This window comes from Rhinopithecus bieti, unplaced genomic scaffold (assembly GCF_001698545.2).
Source record: "Rhinopithecus bieti isolate Rb0 unplaced genomic scaffold, ASM169854v2 scaffold_10589, whole genome shotgun sequence".
Taxonomy (NCBI): Eukaryota; Metazoa; Chordata; class Mammalia; order Primates; family Cercopithecidae; genus Rhinopithecus; species Rhinopithecus bieti.
In genome coordinates, this window is record NW_016807065.1 from 1,967,065 (window position 1) to 1,986,660 (window position 19,596).

Consider the following 19,596-nt stretch of genomic DNA (forward strand, 5'->3'; position numbering starts at 1 on the left):
CAATCCTCCCACCTCTGCTTCCTGAAGTGCTGGGATTACAAACATGAGCTATTTCACTCAGCCAAAATTTTTCACTAAAACAAAGAAGAAGAGAAGGAGGAAGAGGAGGAAGGAGATGAGGAGGAGGAGGAAGGAGATGACGGGGAGGGAGAGGAATAAGAATAATCATACGAAGGAGAAGGAGAAAAATGAAGAGGAGGAGGAGGAGGACAAGGGGGAGGAGGGGGGAAGAGGGGGAGGAAAGAAGAAAATAAAGAAGAGGAAGGCTATAAGAGAACAGTCCACATTCACGTAAGTTGTTATACTAGGGAGCTGGTCAGGGTTGGGATGGGAGCCAGTGAACCTGTCTGTTTTACTGATCATAGCTCACTGCAGCCTCCACTTCCCGAGCTCAGGTGATCCTCCCAGCTCAGCTCCCCAAGTAGCTGGGATTACAGGTGTGCACCACCTCGCCCAGCTACTGTTTTAATTTTTTGTAGAGATGGTTTCACCACGTTGCCAGGCTGGTCTCAAACTCTTAGACTCAGGCGATCTGCCTGCCTCAGCCTCCCAAAGTACTGGGGTTACAGGCATGAGCCACCACAGTCTCGCTCTGTTGTCCAAACTGGAGTGCAGTGACGCAACCTTGGCTCATGGCAAGCTTCACCTCCTGGGTTCACGCTTTCTCCTGTCTCAGCCTCCCGAGTAGCTGGTACTACAGGAGTCGGCCACCATGACTGGCTAATTTTTTGTATTTTTAGTAGAGATGTGATTTCACTGCGTTATCCAGGATGGTCTCGATCTCCTGACCCCGTGATCCACCCGCCTTGGCCTCCCAAAGTGCTAGGATTACAGGCGTGAGCCACCGCGCCTGGCCTATAAGGAGTGGGTTTAAGGGTGACTTCTTAAAAAAAGTTTTTTTTTTTGAGACGGAGTTTTGCTCTTGTTGCCCAGGCTAGAGTACAATGGCGGGATCTCAGCTCATTGCAACCTTTGCCTCCTGGGTTCAAGCAATTCTCCTGCCTCAGCCTGCTGAGTAGCTGGGATTACAGGCACCCACCACCATGCCCAGCTAATTTTTTGTATTTTTAGCAGAGATGGGGTTTCGCCATGCTGGCCAGGCTGGTCTCGAACTACTGGCCTCAGGTGATCCACCCGCCCAGGCTTCCCAAAGTGCTGGGATTACAGGTGTGATCCACTGTGACTGGCTGACTTATTAAAATGTTTTTTAAATTGTGGTAAAATACTCACAACGTTTACCATTAATTGTGTTTAATTACACGGTTCAGTGGCATTAAATATTTCACATGGTTGTGTAACCATAACCACCATCCATCTCCAGAATTCTTTCAGGTTGCAAAACTGAAACTGGCAGGGCACGGTGGCTCACACCTGTAATCCCAGCACTTTGGGAGGCCGAGGCGGACGGATCATGAGGTCAAGAGATCAAGACCATCCTGGCCAACATGGTGAAACCCTGTCTCTACTAAAAATACAAAAATTGGCTGGGCGTGGTGGCACGCACCTGTAATCCCAGCTACTCTGGAGGCTGAGGCAGGAGAATCGCTTGAACGCGGGAGGCAGAGGTTACAGTAAGCTGAGATCATGACACTACACTCCAGCCCAGTAACAGTGAGACTCCATCTCAAAACAACAACAACAACAACAAAACCCTGAAACTCCATGCCCAATAATCAATAATTCGGTGTTCCCTCTCCTCTGGCACCCACCATTCTACTTTCTCTCTCTATGAATCTGGTGACACTAGGGGCCTCATATAAGTGGAATCACACAGTATTTGCCCTTTTGTGACTGGCTTATTTCACTTACCATAATGTCCTCAAGGTTCATCCATATGACAAGCTTCACCCTTCCCTTTCAAGGCTGAATCAGGCTGGGCGCAGTGACTCACACCTGTAATCCCAGCACTTTGGGAGGCTGAGGCGGGTGGATCATTTGAAGTCAGGAGGTCGAGACCAGCCTGGGCAACATGGTGAAACCCAGTCTCCACTAAAAATGCAAAAATTAGCTGGGTGTGGTGGCTCACGCCTGTAAGTCCCAGATGCTTGGAAGGCTGAGGCATGAGAATTGCTTGAGCCAAGATCAAGGCGGAGGTTGCAGTGAGCTGAGATCGTGCCACTGCACTCCAGCCTGAATGACAGAGTGAGACTCTGTCTCAAGGAAAAAGAAAAAAAAGGCTGAATCATATTCCAGTGTATGTATATATTGAGTGACTTTTTAAATAGAAAATTATAGTACAAGGAAATGAAAAGGTTTCCATTGAAGGTATGGTTGACACAGGAGACGGGCTCAGAGGGGCATTTTTTGGTAGGGAATGAGCCCCTTACCCCCACCTCACTGCTTAAGAAACCAATTCTCTCTTTTTTTTTTTCTGAGACAGAGTTTCGCTCTTGTTGCCCAGGTTGGAGTGCAATGGCGCAATCTTGGCTCACTGCAACCTCAGCCTCCCGGGTTTAAGTGATTCTCCTGCCTCAGCCTCCCGAGTAGCTGGGATTATAGGCTCCTGCCACCACGCCCAGTTAATTTTGTATTTTTAGTAGAGACGGGGTTTCACCATGTTGACCATGCTGGTCTCGAACTCTTGATCTCAGGCAATCCGCCCGCCTCGGCGTCCCAAAGTGCTAGGATTACAGGCGCGAGCCACTGCACCCGGTCTGGTTTTGAACTCTTTAGCTTAAACAATCTGCCCACCTCGGCCTTCTAAAGTGCTGGGATTACAGGCATGAGCCACCACACTGGGCCAAGAAACCAATTCTCCATCAAGATCAGCCCCTTTGGTGATGTCCCTGCCCACCTTCCATGGTGGAGATAATTGTGAAATCTGGGTTGATGGCATCCTTCCTTCCCTCAACCTGCTCTAACATCTGCCCCTCCTTCTCCCACCAGCTGTTGGCTGGGCCCCTGTGCTGCTCCCTGGTGACAGCATGCATGGAGGCAGATTCACATAGGGCCAAGCAGGTGCAAAGCCAGACTGTTCTGTGGGAGAGCAGGCTTTTGCCCACACCCACACCTGGATTATCCTAAGGCACCAGTGGCCAATAGCGTTGGTACCATCCCAGGCATTATCCATCAGACACTTACCCAGGGACAAGCCCTTACCTCCCTGCATTGGAAATATCAGCCACACCCCGAGGAAGATACTGTTACCATTCTTTTTTTTTTTTTTTTTAAGACAGAGTCTTGCTCTGTCACCCAGGCTGGAGTGGAGTGCAGTGGTGTGGTTTCGGCGCACTGCAACCTCCGCCTCCCGGGTTCAAGCGATTCTCCCGCCTTGACCTCCCAGGTAGCTGGGATTATAAGCATGTGCCACCACACCTGGCTAATTTTTGCATTTTTTCATAGCGACAGGGTTTCACCATGTTGGCCAAGCTGGTCTGGAACTTCTGAACTTAAATGATCCACCCACCTCGGCCTCCCAAAGTGCTGGGATTACGGGCGTGAGCACTGTGCCCGGTCACCATTCTCATTTCACAGATAAACAAACTGAGTCTTGGAGAGATGCTGGATCACCTACACAGGGTCACACAGCTGACAAATGGCCAGGCAATAATTTGACCCCAGTTCTGTGGCACCAGGCATTCCAGACGGACATGGGCCCAGAGACACTCAGCTCATCAGCAGCAGCCTCAGAATTATTTAAACACGGCTGGGTGCGGTGACTCATGCCTGTAATCCCAGCACTTTGGGAGGCTGAGGTGGGCAGATCACCTGAGGTCAGGAGTTTGAGACCAGCCTGGTCAACATGGTGAAACCCCGTCTTTACTAAAAATACAAGAATTAGCTGGGCATGGTGGTGGGCGCCTGTAATCCTAGCTACTTGAGAAGCTGAGGCAGGAGAATCGCTTGAACCCAGGAGGCGGAGGTTGCAGTGAGCTGAGATCGCTCCATTGCACTCCAGACTGGGGACAAGAGTGAGACTTGTCTCAAAAAAAAAAAAAAAAAGGATTACTGGAAAACAGGACTTGCCTTCATGCTTCTATTCATTGTCCACTGCCGCCTCTGTCCCCACCCTACTACTCCAGTCTTTGGCTTTTGGCCATCAGTCACAGCCTCCCATGGCCAATCCCAAGTGGTCAATTACTCTAAGCATGAAACTGGGACCCTTGTAGCATCTCCTCCCCTTGTCCATCCCTCCTTCGCAGAATTATGACCTCCTGCTTCCCCTCCTCTCGGCTGTTTTCTCTAATTTGTGCTGGTTTTTCTCCCCCAACTATACCAGTCCTGGATCCCCTCACACCATCCACTCTCCCTGGGAAATTCACCTGCCTGGAAGCTGCGGTCAGCACGTCCATGCTGTCAGTTTCCAGATTTCTGCTGCTCCCAGGTCGCCATCCCGCCAAAGTCAAACCTGCTTCCCCAACACCTCCCGTCTGCGTGCTGCCCAGACACATCAGGGCTGAAGTCATCTCCCACAGAGCCTGCTTTCCTCCTCCCCTGGCTTCTTGGCCAAGATGTCACCCTCCACCCAGTCTTCAGGGACAAAATTCTGAGAGTCATCTCTGACTCCGTCTCACACCCTCTTGGCACTCAGCTCCTCACTAAGCCCTGGGATTGCATCTGTCTTTCCCATGATGGTCCCTCCTCTGACCAATTTCCACGGCCCCCATTTCTTGATTGAATCATGGTAGCCGCCTCCCCACTCAGCACCCAGGTCTTTCTTCTTGCCTGCAAATCAGACCCGCCGTTTCAAATCCTGTAAGTGCTCCCACTGGCCTGGCACTGTGCTCCCCAGCAAATGGACCTTGGCAAATGCCATTCCCCTACCAGTAATGCCCTCCCCTCAGCCTGCCAAATTCTTCCCAGCTCTTCACGACCCTGTTCAACAGACAGTTCCTCTAGGAGGGCCTACCAATCGCCCCTGAGCTGGGTCAGGGGACACTCCCCTTCTGGGTTCTCCTACCTCATCTTTCTCAGGGGCAACAATGTGGAGTCTCGCTGTGTTGCTCAGGCTGGAGTGCAGTGACACAATCTCTGCTCACTGCAATCTCCACCTCCCAGGTCAAGCGATTCTCCTGAGTAACTGGGATTATAGGCGAGTGCTACCACGCCCAGCTAATTATTGTATTTTTAGTTAGAGACGAGTTTTCACCATGTTGGTCAGGCTGGTCTCGAACCATTGACCTTGTGATCTGCCTGCCTTGGCCTCCCAAAGTGCTGGGATTACAGGAGTGACCCATTGTGCCTGGCCTTTTTTTTTTTTTTTTTTTAAAGACGGAGTCTTGCTCTGTCGCCTAGGCTGGAGGTGCAGTGGTGTGATCTCAGCTCACTGCACCCTCCACCTCCCAGGTTCAAGCGATTCTCCTGCCTCAGCCTCCCAAGTATCTGGGACTACAGGCATGCACCATGATGCCTATCTAATTTGTTTTGTATTTTTAGTAGAGACAAGGTTTCACCATCTTGGTCAGGCCGATCTCCAACTCCTGATTTCAAATGATCCACCTGCCTCAACCTTCCAAAATGCTGGGATTACAGGAATGAGCCACTGTGCCCAGCCACGGACAACTGTTTTTTGTGTTTTTGTTTTTGAGACAGGGTCTTGCTTTGTTGCCCAGGCTGAAGTGCAGTGACATGATCAAAGTTCACTGCAGTTTTGACCTCCCAAGCTCAAGTGATCCTCCCACCTCAACTTTCTGAGTAGCTGGGATTATAGGTATGCACTACCACGCCCGGCTAATTTTGTCTTTTTTTTTTTTTTTTTTTTTTTTTTAAAGACAGCCTGTTGCCCAGGCTGGAGCACAATGGTGAGATCTTGGTTTACTGCAACCTCCGCCTCCCAGGTTCAAGTGATTCTCCTACCTCAGCCTCCCAAGTAGACTGGATTACAGGCGTATGCCACAATGCCCGGCTAATTTTGTATATTTTTAGTAGAGACAGGGTTTCACCGTGTTGGTCAGGTTGGTCTCGAACTCCTGAGCTCAAGTGATCCACCCACCTCAGCCTCCCAAAGGGCTAGGATTACAGGCATGAGCCACTGTGCCTGACCCAGCCAATTTAAAATCATAATTAAAAAAAAAATTGTAGAGACGAGGTCTCACTATGTTTCCCAGGCTCGTCTCAAACTCCTGGGTTCAAGTGATCCTGCTGCCTCAGCCTCCCAAAGTGCTGGGATTCCAGGTACGTGCCACCACGCCCAGCTAATTTTTTTTTTTTTTGGTATGGACAGGGTTTCCCTATGTTTCCCAGGCTGGTCTCAAATACCTGGCCTCAAGTGATCCTCCCACTCCCGGCCTCCCAAAGTGCTAGGACTATAGATGTGAGCCACTGCACCCAGCCAGAGACAACTGTCTTTCCCCACATCCTGGTGATGGGGACCTGTCCATTTTCCCAGCACCTGACACACGACGGGTGGCAGGGAACTGTCTACTGACTGCACAAATGAATAAAAGGCTCAACTGAGACCGGGGCACCCAGGATCCCAGAGAACAACCGAGCTCCAGTTTCAGGCTTTCTCACAACCCTCATGGCCACTTTCCCCCATCCCTCTTCCACCTATGCTATGAGGCACTCACTGCTCTCCTTCCAAAGACTCATGCTGGCCAGGCACAGTGGCTCATGCGTGTAATCTCAGCACTTTGGGAGGCCGAGGCAGGTGGATCACCTGAGGTCAGGAGTTTGAGACCCGCCTGGCCAACATGGCGAAACCCCATCTCTACTAAAATACAAAATTAGCTGGGTGTGGTGGCGCACGCCTGTAATCCCAGCTACTCAGGAGGCTGAAGCAGGAGAATCGTTGAAACTGGGAGGCAGAGGTTGCGGTGAGCCGATATTGCACCAGTGCACTCCAGCATGAGCAACAAGAGTGAAACTCCATCTCCAAGAAAAAAAAAGTTCGGCCGGGCGTGGTGGCTCAAGCCTGTAATCCTAGCACTTTGGGAGGCCGAGACTGGCGGATCACGAGGTCAGGAGATCGAGACCATCCTGGCTAACATGGTGAAACCCCGTCTCTACTAAAAATACAAAAAACTAGCCGGGCAAGGTGGCGGGCGCCTGTAGTCCCAGCTACTCCGGAGGCTGAGGCAGGAGAATGGCGTAAACCCGGGAGGCGGAGCTTGCAGTGAGCTGAGATCCGGCCACCACACTCCAGCCTGGGCAACAGAGTGNCAGTGGCTCATGCGTGTAATCTCAGCATTTTGGGAGGCCGAGGCAGGTGGATCACCTGAGGTCAGGAGTTTGAGACCCGCCTGGCCAACATGGCGAAACCCCATCTCTACTAAAAATACAAAATTAGCTGGGTGTGGTGGCGCACGCCTGTAATCCCAGCTACTCAGGAGGCTGAAGCAGGAGAATCGTTGAAACTGGGAGGCAGAGGTTGCGGTGAGCCGATATTGCACCAGTGCACTCCAGCATGAGCAACAAGAGTGAAACTCCATCTCCAAGAAAAAAAAAGTTCGGCCGGGCGTGGTGGCTCAAGCCTGTAATCCTAGCACTTTGGGAGGCCGAGACTGGCGGATCACGAGGTCAGGAGATCGAGACCATCCTGGCTAACATGGTGAAACCCCGTCTCTACTAAAATACAAAAAACTAGCCGGGCAAGGTGGCGGGCGCCTGTAGTCCCAGCTACTCCGGAGGCTGAGGCAGGAGAATGGCGTAAACCCGGGAGGCGGAGCTTGCAGTGAGCTGAGATCCGGCCACCACACTCCAGCCTGGGCAACAGAGTGAGACTCCGTCTCAAAAAAAAAAAAAAAAAAAAGTTCATGCTGGCCAGGCACAGTGAGTCACACCTGTAATCCCAGTACTTCTCAGAGGCTGAGGCAAGAGGATCACTTGAGCCCAGGAGTTCCAGACCAGCCTGGGCAAGATAGTGAGACCCCGTCCCTAAAAAACAACAACAACAACAAAAGTTAAAAATTAGCTGGCCATGGTAGTACACGCCTGCAGTCCCAGCTCCTCAGGAGGACCTCTTTGAGCCCAGGAGGTCAAGGCTGCAGTGAGCTACGATTGCACTGCTGCACTCCAGCCTGAGTGACAGAGCAAGTCCCTATGTATAAAAATAAAATTTTAGGTCAGGCGCAGTGGCTCATGCCTGTAATCCCAGAACTTTGGGAAGCCGAGGCAGGCTGATCACCTGAGGTCAGGAGTTCAAGACCAGCCTGGCCAACATGGTGAAACCCCATCTCTACAAAAAAATACAAAACTAGCTGGGCATGATGGCAGGTGCCTGTAATCCCAGTTACTCAGGAGCATGAGGTAGGAGAATCGCTTGAACCCAGGAGGCCGAGGTTGCAGTGAGCTGAGATTACACCACTGCACTCTAGCCTGGGGGACAGAGCGAGACTCCATCTCAAAAAAAAAAAAAAAAAGGAAATATAGAATAAAATTTTAGGCTGGGTGTGGTGGCTCATGCCTGTAATCCCAGCACTTTTGTAGGCTGAGGAGGGCGGATCACTCGAGGTCATGAGTTTGACCTCAATGTGGTGAAGCCCCGTCTCTACTAACACAAAAAAATTAGCTGGGCATGGTAATCCCAGCTGCTCAGGAGGCCAAGGCAGGAGAATCGCTTGAACCTGGGAAGTGGAGGCTGCAGTGAGCCAAGATCATGCCACTGCACTCCAGCGTGGATGACAGAGCAAGATTCCGTCTCAAAAAAATAAGAAAAAAAAATGTTGGCCAGGCGTGGTGGCTCAAGCCTGTAATCCCACCACTTTGGGAGGCCGAGACGGGCGGATCACGAGGTCAGGAGATCGAGACCATCCTGGCTAACATGGTGAAACCTCGTCTCTACTAAAAGAATACAAAAAACTAGCCAGGCGAGGTGGCGGGCGCCTGTAGTCCCAGCTACTCGGGAGACTGAGACAGGAGAACGGCGTGAACCCGGGAGGCGGAGCTTGCAGTGAGCTGAGATCCGGCCACTGCACTCCAGCCTGGGCTGGAGTAGAGCGAGACTCCATCTCAAAAAAAAAAAAAAAAAAAGAAAAAAGAAAAAAAAATGTTAAAAGGCTCACATTGTTTGTTTACCGAAATACATTTATTTTCAGAAGACGCTCTCTCTCCCTGAAAGAGCAAGCCAGCATTGGCATCACGTACACAGGCTAGCCATGAAAACAAATACAATGAAACAAAGCAAAGTGCAGTCCTGGCCAGTTCCTGATGCTGGCAAGGCTGCCAGCCCTGGCCTTGGGCACTCTAGATTCTAGGAGAGGTGAGCAAGTATCTGTTAGCATGCCTTGAAGGACACAGCAACAGAACCAGGTGCAGTGGCTCACACCTGTAATTCCAATACTTTGGGAAGCTGGGGCGGGAGGATTGCTTGAGCCTAGCAGTTCAAGACTAGCCTGAGCAACACAGCGAGACCCTGTCTCTGTTTAAAAAAACAAACAAACACAGGCCGGGCGCGGTGGTTCATGCCTGTAATCCCAGCACTTTGGGAGGCTGAGGAGGGCAGATCACGAGGTCAGGAGATCGAGACCATCCTGATTAACAGGGTGAAACCCCGTCTCTACTAAAACAAAATACACAAAAACTAGCTGGGCGAGGGGGCGGGCGCCTGTAGTCCCAGCTACTCGGGAGGCTGAGGCAGGAGAATGGCGTGAACCCGGGAGGCAGAGCTTGCAGTGAGCTGAGGTTGTACCACTGCACTCTAGCCGAGGCGACAGAGTGAGACGCTGTCTCAAACAAAACAAAACAAAACAACAGCAGCAGCAGTAGCGGAAGCCCTCAGCCTTGATGCCATGGGAAGGTGGCAGAGATTTCAGGAGGGAGTGATTCTGGGAGCTCTCCTGGCAATGCGGGTTGCCCATGGAGGCTGTCCCATTCCTGGAGGTCACTCAGAGTCTGGTTGGCCTCTTGCAGGTGACAGTGGCCAGAGTGGGGAAGCTGGGTCAGAATAGGTAGAGAGGCTCAGCCGGACGTGGTGGCTCATACCTATAATCCCAGCACTTTGGGAGGCTGAGGCAGGCAGATCACCTGAGGCCAGGAGTTCCAGATCAGCCTGGCCAACATGGTGAAATCCCAGATCTACTAAAAATACAAACATTAGCGGGGCCATGGTGGTGCATGCCTGTAATCCCAGCTGCTCAGGAGGCTGAGGCAAGAGAATCACTTGAACCCGGGAGGCGGAGGTTGTAGTGAGCCGAGATCACACCACTGCATTCCAGCCTGGGTAACAGAGCATGACTCTGTCTCCAAAAAAGAAGAGATAGAGATACGGAGGCTGATGGTGGAGGAGGTGGCAGACATAGGAGCTTGGGGGAGGGGTGCTGAGGTCTGGGTAGGGTGTCTTCAAGGGGTGAGGGTGGCAGGTTGGGATGAGTATCTGGGGTAGATCTGGAAACTGTCTGCTTGGGCAGGAATACGGGGACACACAGCCTAGGGGTGGGAGGGGGTGAGGAGAGCCAGGTGGGCAAATTCCAGCCGTGGAATTCTAAGATGGTACCATCTGAGACGGTGTAAAATAACGGTGAGGGCAGGAGCCGTGGAGCTCCAGGGTCCCCAGGCATCCACTTAACAAACCTTTTTTTTTTTTTTTTTCCAGAGACAGGATTCCACTCTGTTGCCCAGGCTGGAGTGCAGTGGCGGGATCCTCACTCACTGCAGCCTCGAACTCTTGGGTTCAAATGTTCCCCCTGCCTCAGCCTCCCAAGTAGCTGAGACTACAGGCACCCAGGCCACTACACCCAGCTAATTTTTTTTTTTGAGACGGAATTTTGCTCTTGTTGCCTAGGCTGGAGTGCAATGGCAGATCTCGGCTCATTGCAACCTCCGTCTCCTGGGTTCAAGCGATTTTTCTCCCTTAGCCTCCTGAGTAGCTGGAGTTACAGGCATGTGCCACCACACCTGGCTAATTTTTTTGTATTTTTAGTACAGATGGGATTTTACCATGTTGGTCAGGCTGGTCTCAAACTCCTGACCTCAGGTGATCCACCCGCCTTGGCCTCCCAAAGTGCTGGGATTACAGGCATAAGCAAGCCACTGTGCCCAGCCCTCACCCAGCTAATTAAAAAAAAATTTTTTTTGGCTGGGCACAGTGGCTCAAGCCTGTAATCCCAGCACTTTGGGAGGCCAAGACAGGCGGATCACGAGGTCAGGAGATCGAGACCATCCTGGCTAACACAGTGAAACCCCGTCTCTACTAAAAAATACAAAAAACTAGCTGGGCGAGGTGGCGGGCGTCTGTAGTCCCAGCTACTCGGGAGGCTGAGGCAGGATAATGGCGGTAAACCCGGGAAGCGGAGCTTGCAGTGAGCTGAGATCCGGCCACTGCACTCCAGCCTGGGTGACAGAGCGAGACTCCGTCTCAAAAAAAAAAAAAAAAAAAAAAAAAAAAAAATTTTTTATAGAGATAGGGTCTCACTATGTTGCCCAGCCTGGTCTCAAACTCCTGGACTCAAGCTTTCCTTGAGCCTCAGCCTCTCAAAGTGTTGGGATGACAGGTGCAAGCCACTGTGTCCAGCCTCCAGGCATCCATCTGAACCTACATGGGCCTGCAGTCCTGCCCGGGTCTCAGAGGAGCTGGGGGCAGTGGGTTGAGACATTAGTAATCTGTGGACCTCAGAGCCTGCTCCTATCCTGCAGGGTGGCTCAGGCAGCTGGAGTCCTCTGTGAAATCAATTCACCATCTTTTTTTGCGGGAGATGAAGTCTCGCTCTGTCACCCAGGCTGGAGTGTAATGGCATGATCTAGGCTCACTGCAACCTCCACCTCCTGGATTCAAGTGATTCTCCTGCCTCAGCCTCCCAAGTCGCTGGGACCACAGGCACCTGCCACCACGCCCAGCTAAGTTTTGTATTTTTAGTAGAGATGGGGTTTTACCATATTGGCCAGGCTGGTCTCGAACTCCTGGCCTCAAGTGATCCTCCTGCCTCGGTCTCCCAAAGTGCTGGGATGACAGGCATGAGCCACCACACCTGGCCTCAAGTCACCATCTTGATACTCGTCCATCTAGTGAAGAAAGAAGCCACAGAGAGCCCCCACAGAGCACACGTCTTCCGTCAGCCCTCTGAGTTGGATGGGTTAGCACAGAGAAGGGCCTCCAGTGGGGAGGCAGAGGCTACCCACAGTCCCTTTAAGGGCCAGAGGTGTTTGTGTAACTGGAGGCAAAGCGTTTCCTCTCAGATGACGGTCCAGGACTGCCCCTCCACTGGGCTACACACAGACGGAGTCCATCCCTCTCTCCGCAGTGGCTCTGAGTACAAGCCTATCCCTTCTCCACCTCAAGATCTCCTGGGAGGCTCCCTGTGGCTCCTGACCTGGCATTTGAGGCCTTTGTGACCCGGTCGAGCCCACCGCCCTGTCCTGGCCTCGCTGTCTGCCCTCCCACAGCCACCTTGACTCCGAGGTTCTCAGCCTAGGGTCTCCACGGGCGGATTCCCAGAGTCTGCTTCAATTTTTGGAATGTCGCTCTGATGCCATTCCCAGATGCCAGGTCTTTGCCTGGGCCACTCCCTCTAAGTCACTGTTCAGCATTCCGTTATCTGATGCCTGGCATGGTTAAACCTTCAAGTGGGCAGCTTACCTGTGGCTGCCTCCAGGAAGTCTCGAAGACTCCCAGCCTGGGTCAAGAGCCTCTCCTTGGTCATGCGCAGTGGCTCATGCCTGTAATCCCAGTGCTTTGGGAGGCCAAAGCGGGTAGATCACCTGAGGTCAGGAGTTCAAGACCAGCGTGGCCAACATGGTGAAACCTCATCTCTAGTAATAATACAAGAATTAGCTGGGTGTGGTGGCACGTGCCTGTAATCCCAGTTACTTGGGAGGCTGAGGGAGTAGAATCACTTGAACCTGGGAGGCAAAGGTTGCAATGAGCCAAGATTGTACCACTGCACATTCCAACCTGGGCGACAGAGTGAGACTCTGTCTCAAAGTAAAAATAAAAACAAAAAAGAAAGGCCAAATGCAGATCCCAGCACTTCGGGAGGATGAGGCGGGCAGATGACTTGAGATCAGGAGTTCAAGAGCAGCCTGGCCAGCATGGCAAAACCCTGTCTCTACAAAAGAATACAAAAATTAGCCAGGCGCCGTGGCTCACACCTGTAATCCCAGCACTTCGGGAGGCTGAGACGGGCGGATCACGAGGTCAGGAGATCGAAACCATCCTGGCTAACACGGTGAAACCCCGTCTCTACTAAAAATAGAAAAAAATTAGCCAGGCATGGTGGCGGGCGCCTGTAGTCCCAGCTACTCGGGAGGCTGAGGCAGGAGAATGGTGTGAACCTGGGAGGCGGAGCTTGCAGTGAGCAGAGATTGCACCACTGCACTCCAGCCTGGGCGACAGAGTGAGACTCTGTCTCAAAAAAAAAAAAAAAAAAAAAAAGAAAGAAAAGCCTCTCCTTGCCTTCAGTGTCTCTGATTGCTTTCCTTGCACCCTGGTTAATCTGCCTTGTAACTGACAGGGACACGTCTGTCTTCCCGCTGAATGAGGGGTTTCCAGAAAGGCAGTAAACAAGTCCACTTCCTGTCTCAGCCCATCACTCACTCCCACTCAGGCCCCAGCCCTAATGTCACCTTTTCAGAGGGGCCCTGACTGCCCAAAATAAAGTAACGTCTCTTCGCTCTTCATCACACTTCTGTTGCACAGGCTGGATTGCAGTGGTGTGATCTTGGCTCACTCACTACAACCTCTGCCTCCCTGGTTCAAGCAATTCTCCTGCCTCAGCCTCTTGAGTAGCTGGGACTACAGGTGTGCACTGCTGCACCTGGCTAATTTTTGTATTTTTAGTAGACAGGGTTTCGCCATGTTGGCCACGCTGGTCTGGAACTCTTGACCTCAGGTGATCCACCCACCTCAGCCTCCCAAAGTACTGGGATTACAGGTGTGAGCCACTGCGCCTGGCCCTGTTGCTTGGCTTTTGCTGTTTGTCCTCTAGGCCCCTGATGAGGCTGCCATCCCTGCATCCCTAGGGCTCCCGTCACCTATCTGAGAACGTCCTGGCTCCTCCATCCAGTTCTGGCTGCTTGCCCACTGGCTGCTGCCGCCACTTCCGCTTCCTCCTCCTCCCTCTTCTCCCCACTGACCTTCACCGCCTCTGCTTCCATACGCGCATCAGCATACTTCCCTGGCTACTTCCCTCTCCCAGTTCAGCTGAGCCCCATTGCGTGGAGGCGAAAGGGAGAAGCATTGGCCACTGAGTGGTCCTCCTCTCCTTCCTCCTGCCAGCTTCCTCAGCCTTCGAGTTTCGAGCACCCCAGCACAGGTGACCACTGTACGTACAGGATGACAAAGTAACCATGCAAAAGCAGTAGGATCCCATGACCTTTCACCCCTTGAGCAAGGACTCTCCAGGGTCTGCTGTGGTTAGACTGGGGATCCCCAAGGACCTTCAGCCTCTTCCTCGGCTCCTCTCTCTACTGTATGACTCTTTGCTCAGTTTGCTCCAGCCACCCCAGCCTCATTGCCGTTCCTCCAACACACCAGGCATGTTCCAGCCTCAGGGCCTTTGCACCTGCTGGGCCTTCCGCCCGGAGCACTGTTCCTCCAGATGTCTAGCTGCTCCTTCAAGCCTCATCCTTGTCCCCGTCACCTTCTCCCTGCAGGGACATCAGCTCTGTAAGGCTTCCTGTGGCTGACTGTCCCCAGTGCCTCCCATTGCAGACACTTCCTAAGTCTGTGCTGAATGAACACATGACAGACAGACAGACAGACGGACAGACAGACAGACGGACAGGGGTGGGAGGAAGGCAGGGCCAGGCACAGGGCAGAAGCGGTCCCCCAGGCATGGCTGATAGGAAATGATCACTCTTCAGACACAGTGTTGTGGGACCCTGGACTAAAATCTGTCTCTAGGAGTCCAGGAGGGGGTAGGGAGGGAATTTGAACTGAGCTCCAGGCAGTGCAGTGTGTGTATGTGTGTGTGACAGCATCCTATTAACAAAGGTCTAGAGTCTAGACTCAGGGAGGGGAAGGTCTCTTCTATGCTACTCTGTTTTTTGTTTGTTTCTGAAACAGTGTCTTGCTCTGTCACCCAGGCTGGAGTGCAGTGGCGCAATCTCAGCTCACTGTAACCTCTGCCTCCTGGGTTCAAGCAATTCTCCTGTCTCAACCTCCCAAGTAGCTGGGATTACAGAAACATGCCACCACACAGGGCTAATTTTTATATTTTTAGTAGAGACGGGATTTCCCTATGTTGGCCAGGCTAGTCTCGAACTCTTAACCTCAGGTGATCTGCCTGCCTTGGCCTCTCAAAGTGCTGGGATTACAGGTGTGAGCCACTGTGCCAGGCCTCTCTATGCTACTCTGGTCAGAGCCATGATGGGTCTGAGGGGCCTACTCAAGGATGGCAAAGAAAAGCCTGTGCTTGGCCAGGTGCGGTGGCTCATGCCTATAATCCTAGTGCTTTGGGAGGTTGAGGCTGGAGGCTTGCTTGAGGCCAGGAGTTCAAGACCAGCCCAGGCAACATAGTGAGACCCACCCCCCGTCCATCTGTACAAAAAAATTTTTTAACGATTAGCTAGGCATGGTGGTGCATGCCTGTGGTCCCAGCTCTCAGGGGGCTAAGGTAGGAGGACGACTTGAGCTCAGGAGACTGAGGCTGCAGTGAGTTATGATCATGCCACTGCACTCCAGCCTGAGTGACAGAGCAAGACTCTGCCTTTGAAAGAAAGAGGCCAAGTGCAGTGGCTCATGCCTGTAATCCCAGCACTTTGGGAGGCTGAGGCATTTGAGCTCAATAGTTTGAGACCAGCCTGGGCAACTGGCGAAACTCTACAAAATCACTACAAAAATTGCAAAAATTAGCCAGGTGTGGTGGCTCATGCCTGTAGTCCCAGGCTGATTGCTTAAACTTGAGAGGTGGAGGTTGCAGTGGGCCAAGATTGCACCCCTGTACCCCAGCCTGGGCGATAGAGCCAGAACCTATCTCGAAAAAACAAAACAAAACAAAAAACAACAAAGAAAGAAAAGAGCCCGTACTGAAAGGCGTGGGGAAGAAAACAGGGTTGGTAAAGAGCAGTCACAAAAGAGAGTGAGACGGGCTGGGCGCGGTGGCACACACCTGTAATCCCAGCACTTTGGGAGCCCAAGACAGGTGGATCACCTGAGGTCAGGAGTTCGAGACCAGCCTGGCCAACATGGTGAAACTCGATCTCTACTAATAATACAAACATTAGCCGGGTATGGTGGCATGCGCCTGTAATCCCAGCGACTCAGAAGGCTGAGGCAGGAGAATTGCTTGAACCTGGGAGGTAGAGGTTGCAGTGGGCCAAGATCGCACCACTGCACTCCAGCCTGAGCAACAAGAATGAAACTCCATTCCAAAAAAAAAAAGTAAGATGCCTGCTACTAAATTATCAAACAGGGGTTTCAAGTTCCTTTCCTCCTATGAAAGCTCCAGCTTCCTTGGCTCCCAGCTTGCCACCCACTCCTGGTTTTCCTTCTGCCCTTTTTCTGCTGTCTCCCAAGCTCCCAGCTTGCTTCAAAGCCCATCCTACGCCGTACCACCTGGGTGTCTAGTGGCATTGCAATTTCCAGATGCTGAGAACAAATTGCTGACTTGTACCTAAAGCTGCTCTGCCATGAGCAGCTGCTCCCTCCCCGGGGCCTCTCCATACCTCTCCAAGATCCAGCCAAGTCTCACCCGTCCACGCCTTCACCTGGTCTGGCCCCATCATTTCTCCCCTATCCTGGTGCAGTCCCTTCCATCCTGGTCTCCAGGCTCCTGCCTTCGACCCCTGCAGTCTGTTCCCTGAGCTCTAAATAATGCCAAATACTTGTTTAAGGTTAGCAGGCTGGCTCTGCCCTTTCTCCTCTCCCCTCTTCTGGATCTTACAGCCCTGGCTTTGTGGTTCTTTCATCCAAGCACCCTGGCAGTTTCTCTCCTCTGCAGTTTGCCCACTGGTCTCTTGGCCTGGTGAACTCCTCCTCACCCTTAGTGACCCAGCCAACTGTCACCTCCTCCAGGAGGCCTTCCCTGACTCCTCCTTAGGCTGAGTCAGGTGACTTCTCTGGACTCCCCCTGGCCCTAGGCATGACTCTGTTTTTTTTTTTTTTTTTTTTTTTGGGAGATAGTCTCACTTTGTCACTCAGGCTGGAGTGCAGTGGCACGATCTCGGCTCACTGCAAACTCCGCCTCCCAGGTTCAAGAGATTCTCCTGCCTTGGCCTCCCATGTAGCTGAGATTATAGGTACATGCCACCATGCCCGGCTAATTTTTGTATTTTAGTAGAGACGGGGTTTCACCATGTTGGCCAGGCTGTTCTCGAAATCCTGACCTTAGGTGATCTGCCCGCCTCAGCTTCCCAAATTGCTGGGATTACAGGTGTGAGCCACTGTACCTGGCTCCTCTGTGATATTTTAATAGCCTCCAGCTCTGTGATATTCTCGTGATATTTTAATAGCCTGTTTAGCAAGTATTCACCACCAGCCAGGCACCGTGTTCAGCTCTTTACCTATAGGTCATGACTGCTATTATCCCATTTTACAGGTGGAGAAACTGAAGCACGAGGTGGTGAAGTCAGTAGCCCAGAGGCCCTCAACTCAAAGTGGCAGGACAGGGCTTGCGCGTGGCTGGGGGTGGGGGGTGGTCAGGTTTAAGCCCAGCCGATGGGAAAGGGAGAAGCTTGTGGTTCTCAGAGAAAGGGGCAGGGCAGCGAGCTCCCAAGGCACCTGCCTTTCTCTGCCATCCTACCGGTGGGAGGAGGGGACCTGGGCCCACTTCTCCTGCCAACTACAGGCATCCCAGTGGCTCCTGAGCCAAGACATTCTGTGCCAGGCACTGGTCCAACCGCTTTATTCAACCTGCAGACAGCCCTGGGTCGGTAGGTGGACCCTGTTGTGAATTTCTCAGAGGAGAAAATGGAAGTCCACACATCCGAAAACTCTCACCGGGCATTAGAGCCCTCCACGGTTCCTTAGGGGTGTGGCTGCTACCAAGATCTGCCTAACCTCGGTTTTCATTGATCCATGAACACTGCCAGGGCTCACATACCCATTTTACAGATGGGTAAACTGAGGTTCAGCAACCTTTCCCTGGGGGGCCCTACAGCCGGTTCAATGACCAAGGCCGCCACCCCCGCCACCCACTGCCCAGGCTCAAAGTACCTCTGCTGGCAGTGGGTGAGCTGGAAAAGCAGGTAAGAAAAGTCCTCACTGCCTCTTCCTCCACGCCTGGCTGGGCCTGCTGGGGCCCAGGTGCACTGAATAAGGCTTCTAGTCAGCCCTCCAGCTCCACTTCTGTGTTTATTCACAGCAGCTGCTCGGGGAAGGCAGCCCCATTTGAGGCTGGGGAGGCCGAGGGCTTCAAAGGCAGTTCCACAGTCCAGGAACCCTATCCCCATATAACAGACCCAGGTCCCCCCAGTGGGGTCACCCTGGCCTCTGCGCTCAGATGGCCGAGCTCTTGCCTGAGCTCACACTGGAGTCGATGGGTGCATTCCCCCATCTCATAGGTTTTGCAAACCACAACAGCCTCTCCCTGCCTGCCTCCCTGTGTCCCCCAGAGTGGCTTCTCCCCAGGTCTCCCATCCCAGCAATGAAAGCCTCTTCTATATCGGTTCCCCACGCCTCACTTGCAAACAGACAGAATTAGATGACGCTCCTCTGCCAAAGCGAATTTTCAGTTCACCCACTTCCTATCACACCTTCCAGCCAGGTCAGGCGAGCAGCCCCCTTCCAAATATCCCCATCACAGCGGCTACGGGATATTCTTAAGACACAATCCGATCACGCCATGCACCTGCTGTTCCAAGCCTCCCTGGCCCCCACCGCCCTGAGAACGGGTTCCACACTCTCCTCGCCGCTTCCCAGACCCCGGCAAACCTCTCTCTCCACCTCCGACCCTCCCTTCTCCGCGTTTCAGCCACGCTGGCCTCTTTTCTGCTCGGCACACACTCCCGGCTGGGCCCTGCCCCACAATCTTGCTGTTTCCTGGGCCTAAAAAGCCCTCGCTGGCTGGTCCAACCAGGCCAAATGATATTATCCCCACCTGGGCACCTCCACCTCACCCCGGCCGCCTGATGCGTTAGCTCCGGATTGGAATGACGCGTTTAAGCGGTTCTCAGAAGCCGTCTACGCGGCCGGGCTGCGGGTTCCAAGGCCAGGGTCCCAGCTGCGTCCCCAGCCCTGGCACGTCGGGGGCACGGGGCGCTCCCCCGGCTCACACATCCGAATTCGCCCGCGTCACGAGGCCAGGATCGCCCCTACTCGCTCCTGCCCGTTTCGCAGCCGCGTCCTCCGACACCCGCAGCACCCTGGCCCTCGTGGGGGAGCGCGGACCGCTCGGGGAGACGGCCCAGATGGGGAGCCCCGAGGGGGACAGTCCCCGGCGGGGTGATGGGGGCTGGAGCCCAGTTGCGAGTGGGGGCCGCCTGTGACCGCCATGGCTGCGGAGGCGGGGCCGGGGCCAGCCGTGAAGGTGGCGTCCGGGGCGGTGTTCGCAGCGCGGGGCCCTCGCTTACCTGGGGGCGCAGGCGGCAGAACGCACCGAGAGCCTGCGGCGGGGCTGGGGACGGCGCGCCTGGCGGGGTACCCGGAGCAACTGCAGGCACGCGAAGCCCGCTCCAGGCAACCGGACTCTGCTCCCGGCCGGGCCTCGGCCCCCAGCAGGGGAAAAAAGGATTGAGTCGGGGGAGGCCGGGGCGGGGCTGCGGGGCGGGGCCTGGGCGGGGCTCGCGCCTCAGAACGGTGGGGCCTGGCGCTGGGCTGGGGCCCTGGAGAGGCGGGGTCTGGCG

General features: G+C 53.4%; 1 protein-coding gene across 4 annotated transcripts in view; it reads right to left on the reverse strand.

Moving 5' to 3' along the window:
• CERS4 (ceramide synthase 4) overlaps positions 1-19,526 on the reverse strand; it is a 57,233-nt gene extending 37,707 nt beyond the window's left edge. For 3 of the 4 annotated variants that reach the window (XM_017879925.1, XM_017879921.1, XM_017879926.1), the window contains exon 1: positions 19,324-19,525. The gene's annotated coding sequence lies outside the window, so the exon portion shown is untranslated. Of the gene's footprint in view, positions 1-19,323 lie in introns of all 4 variants that reach the window. The other variant, XR_001886997.1, reaches the window with a different exon arrangement.
• Between the last annotated feature and the right edge of the window lie 70 nt (positions 19,527-19,596).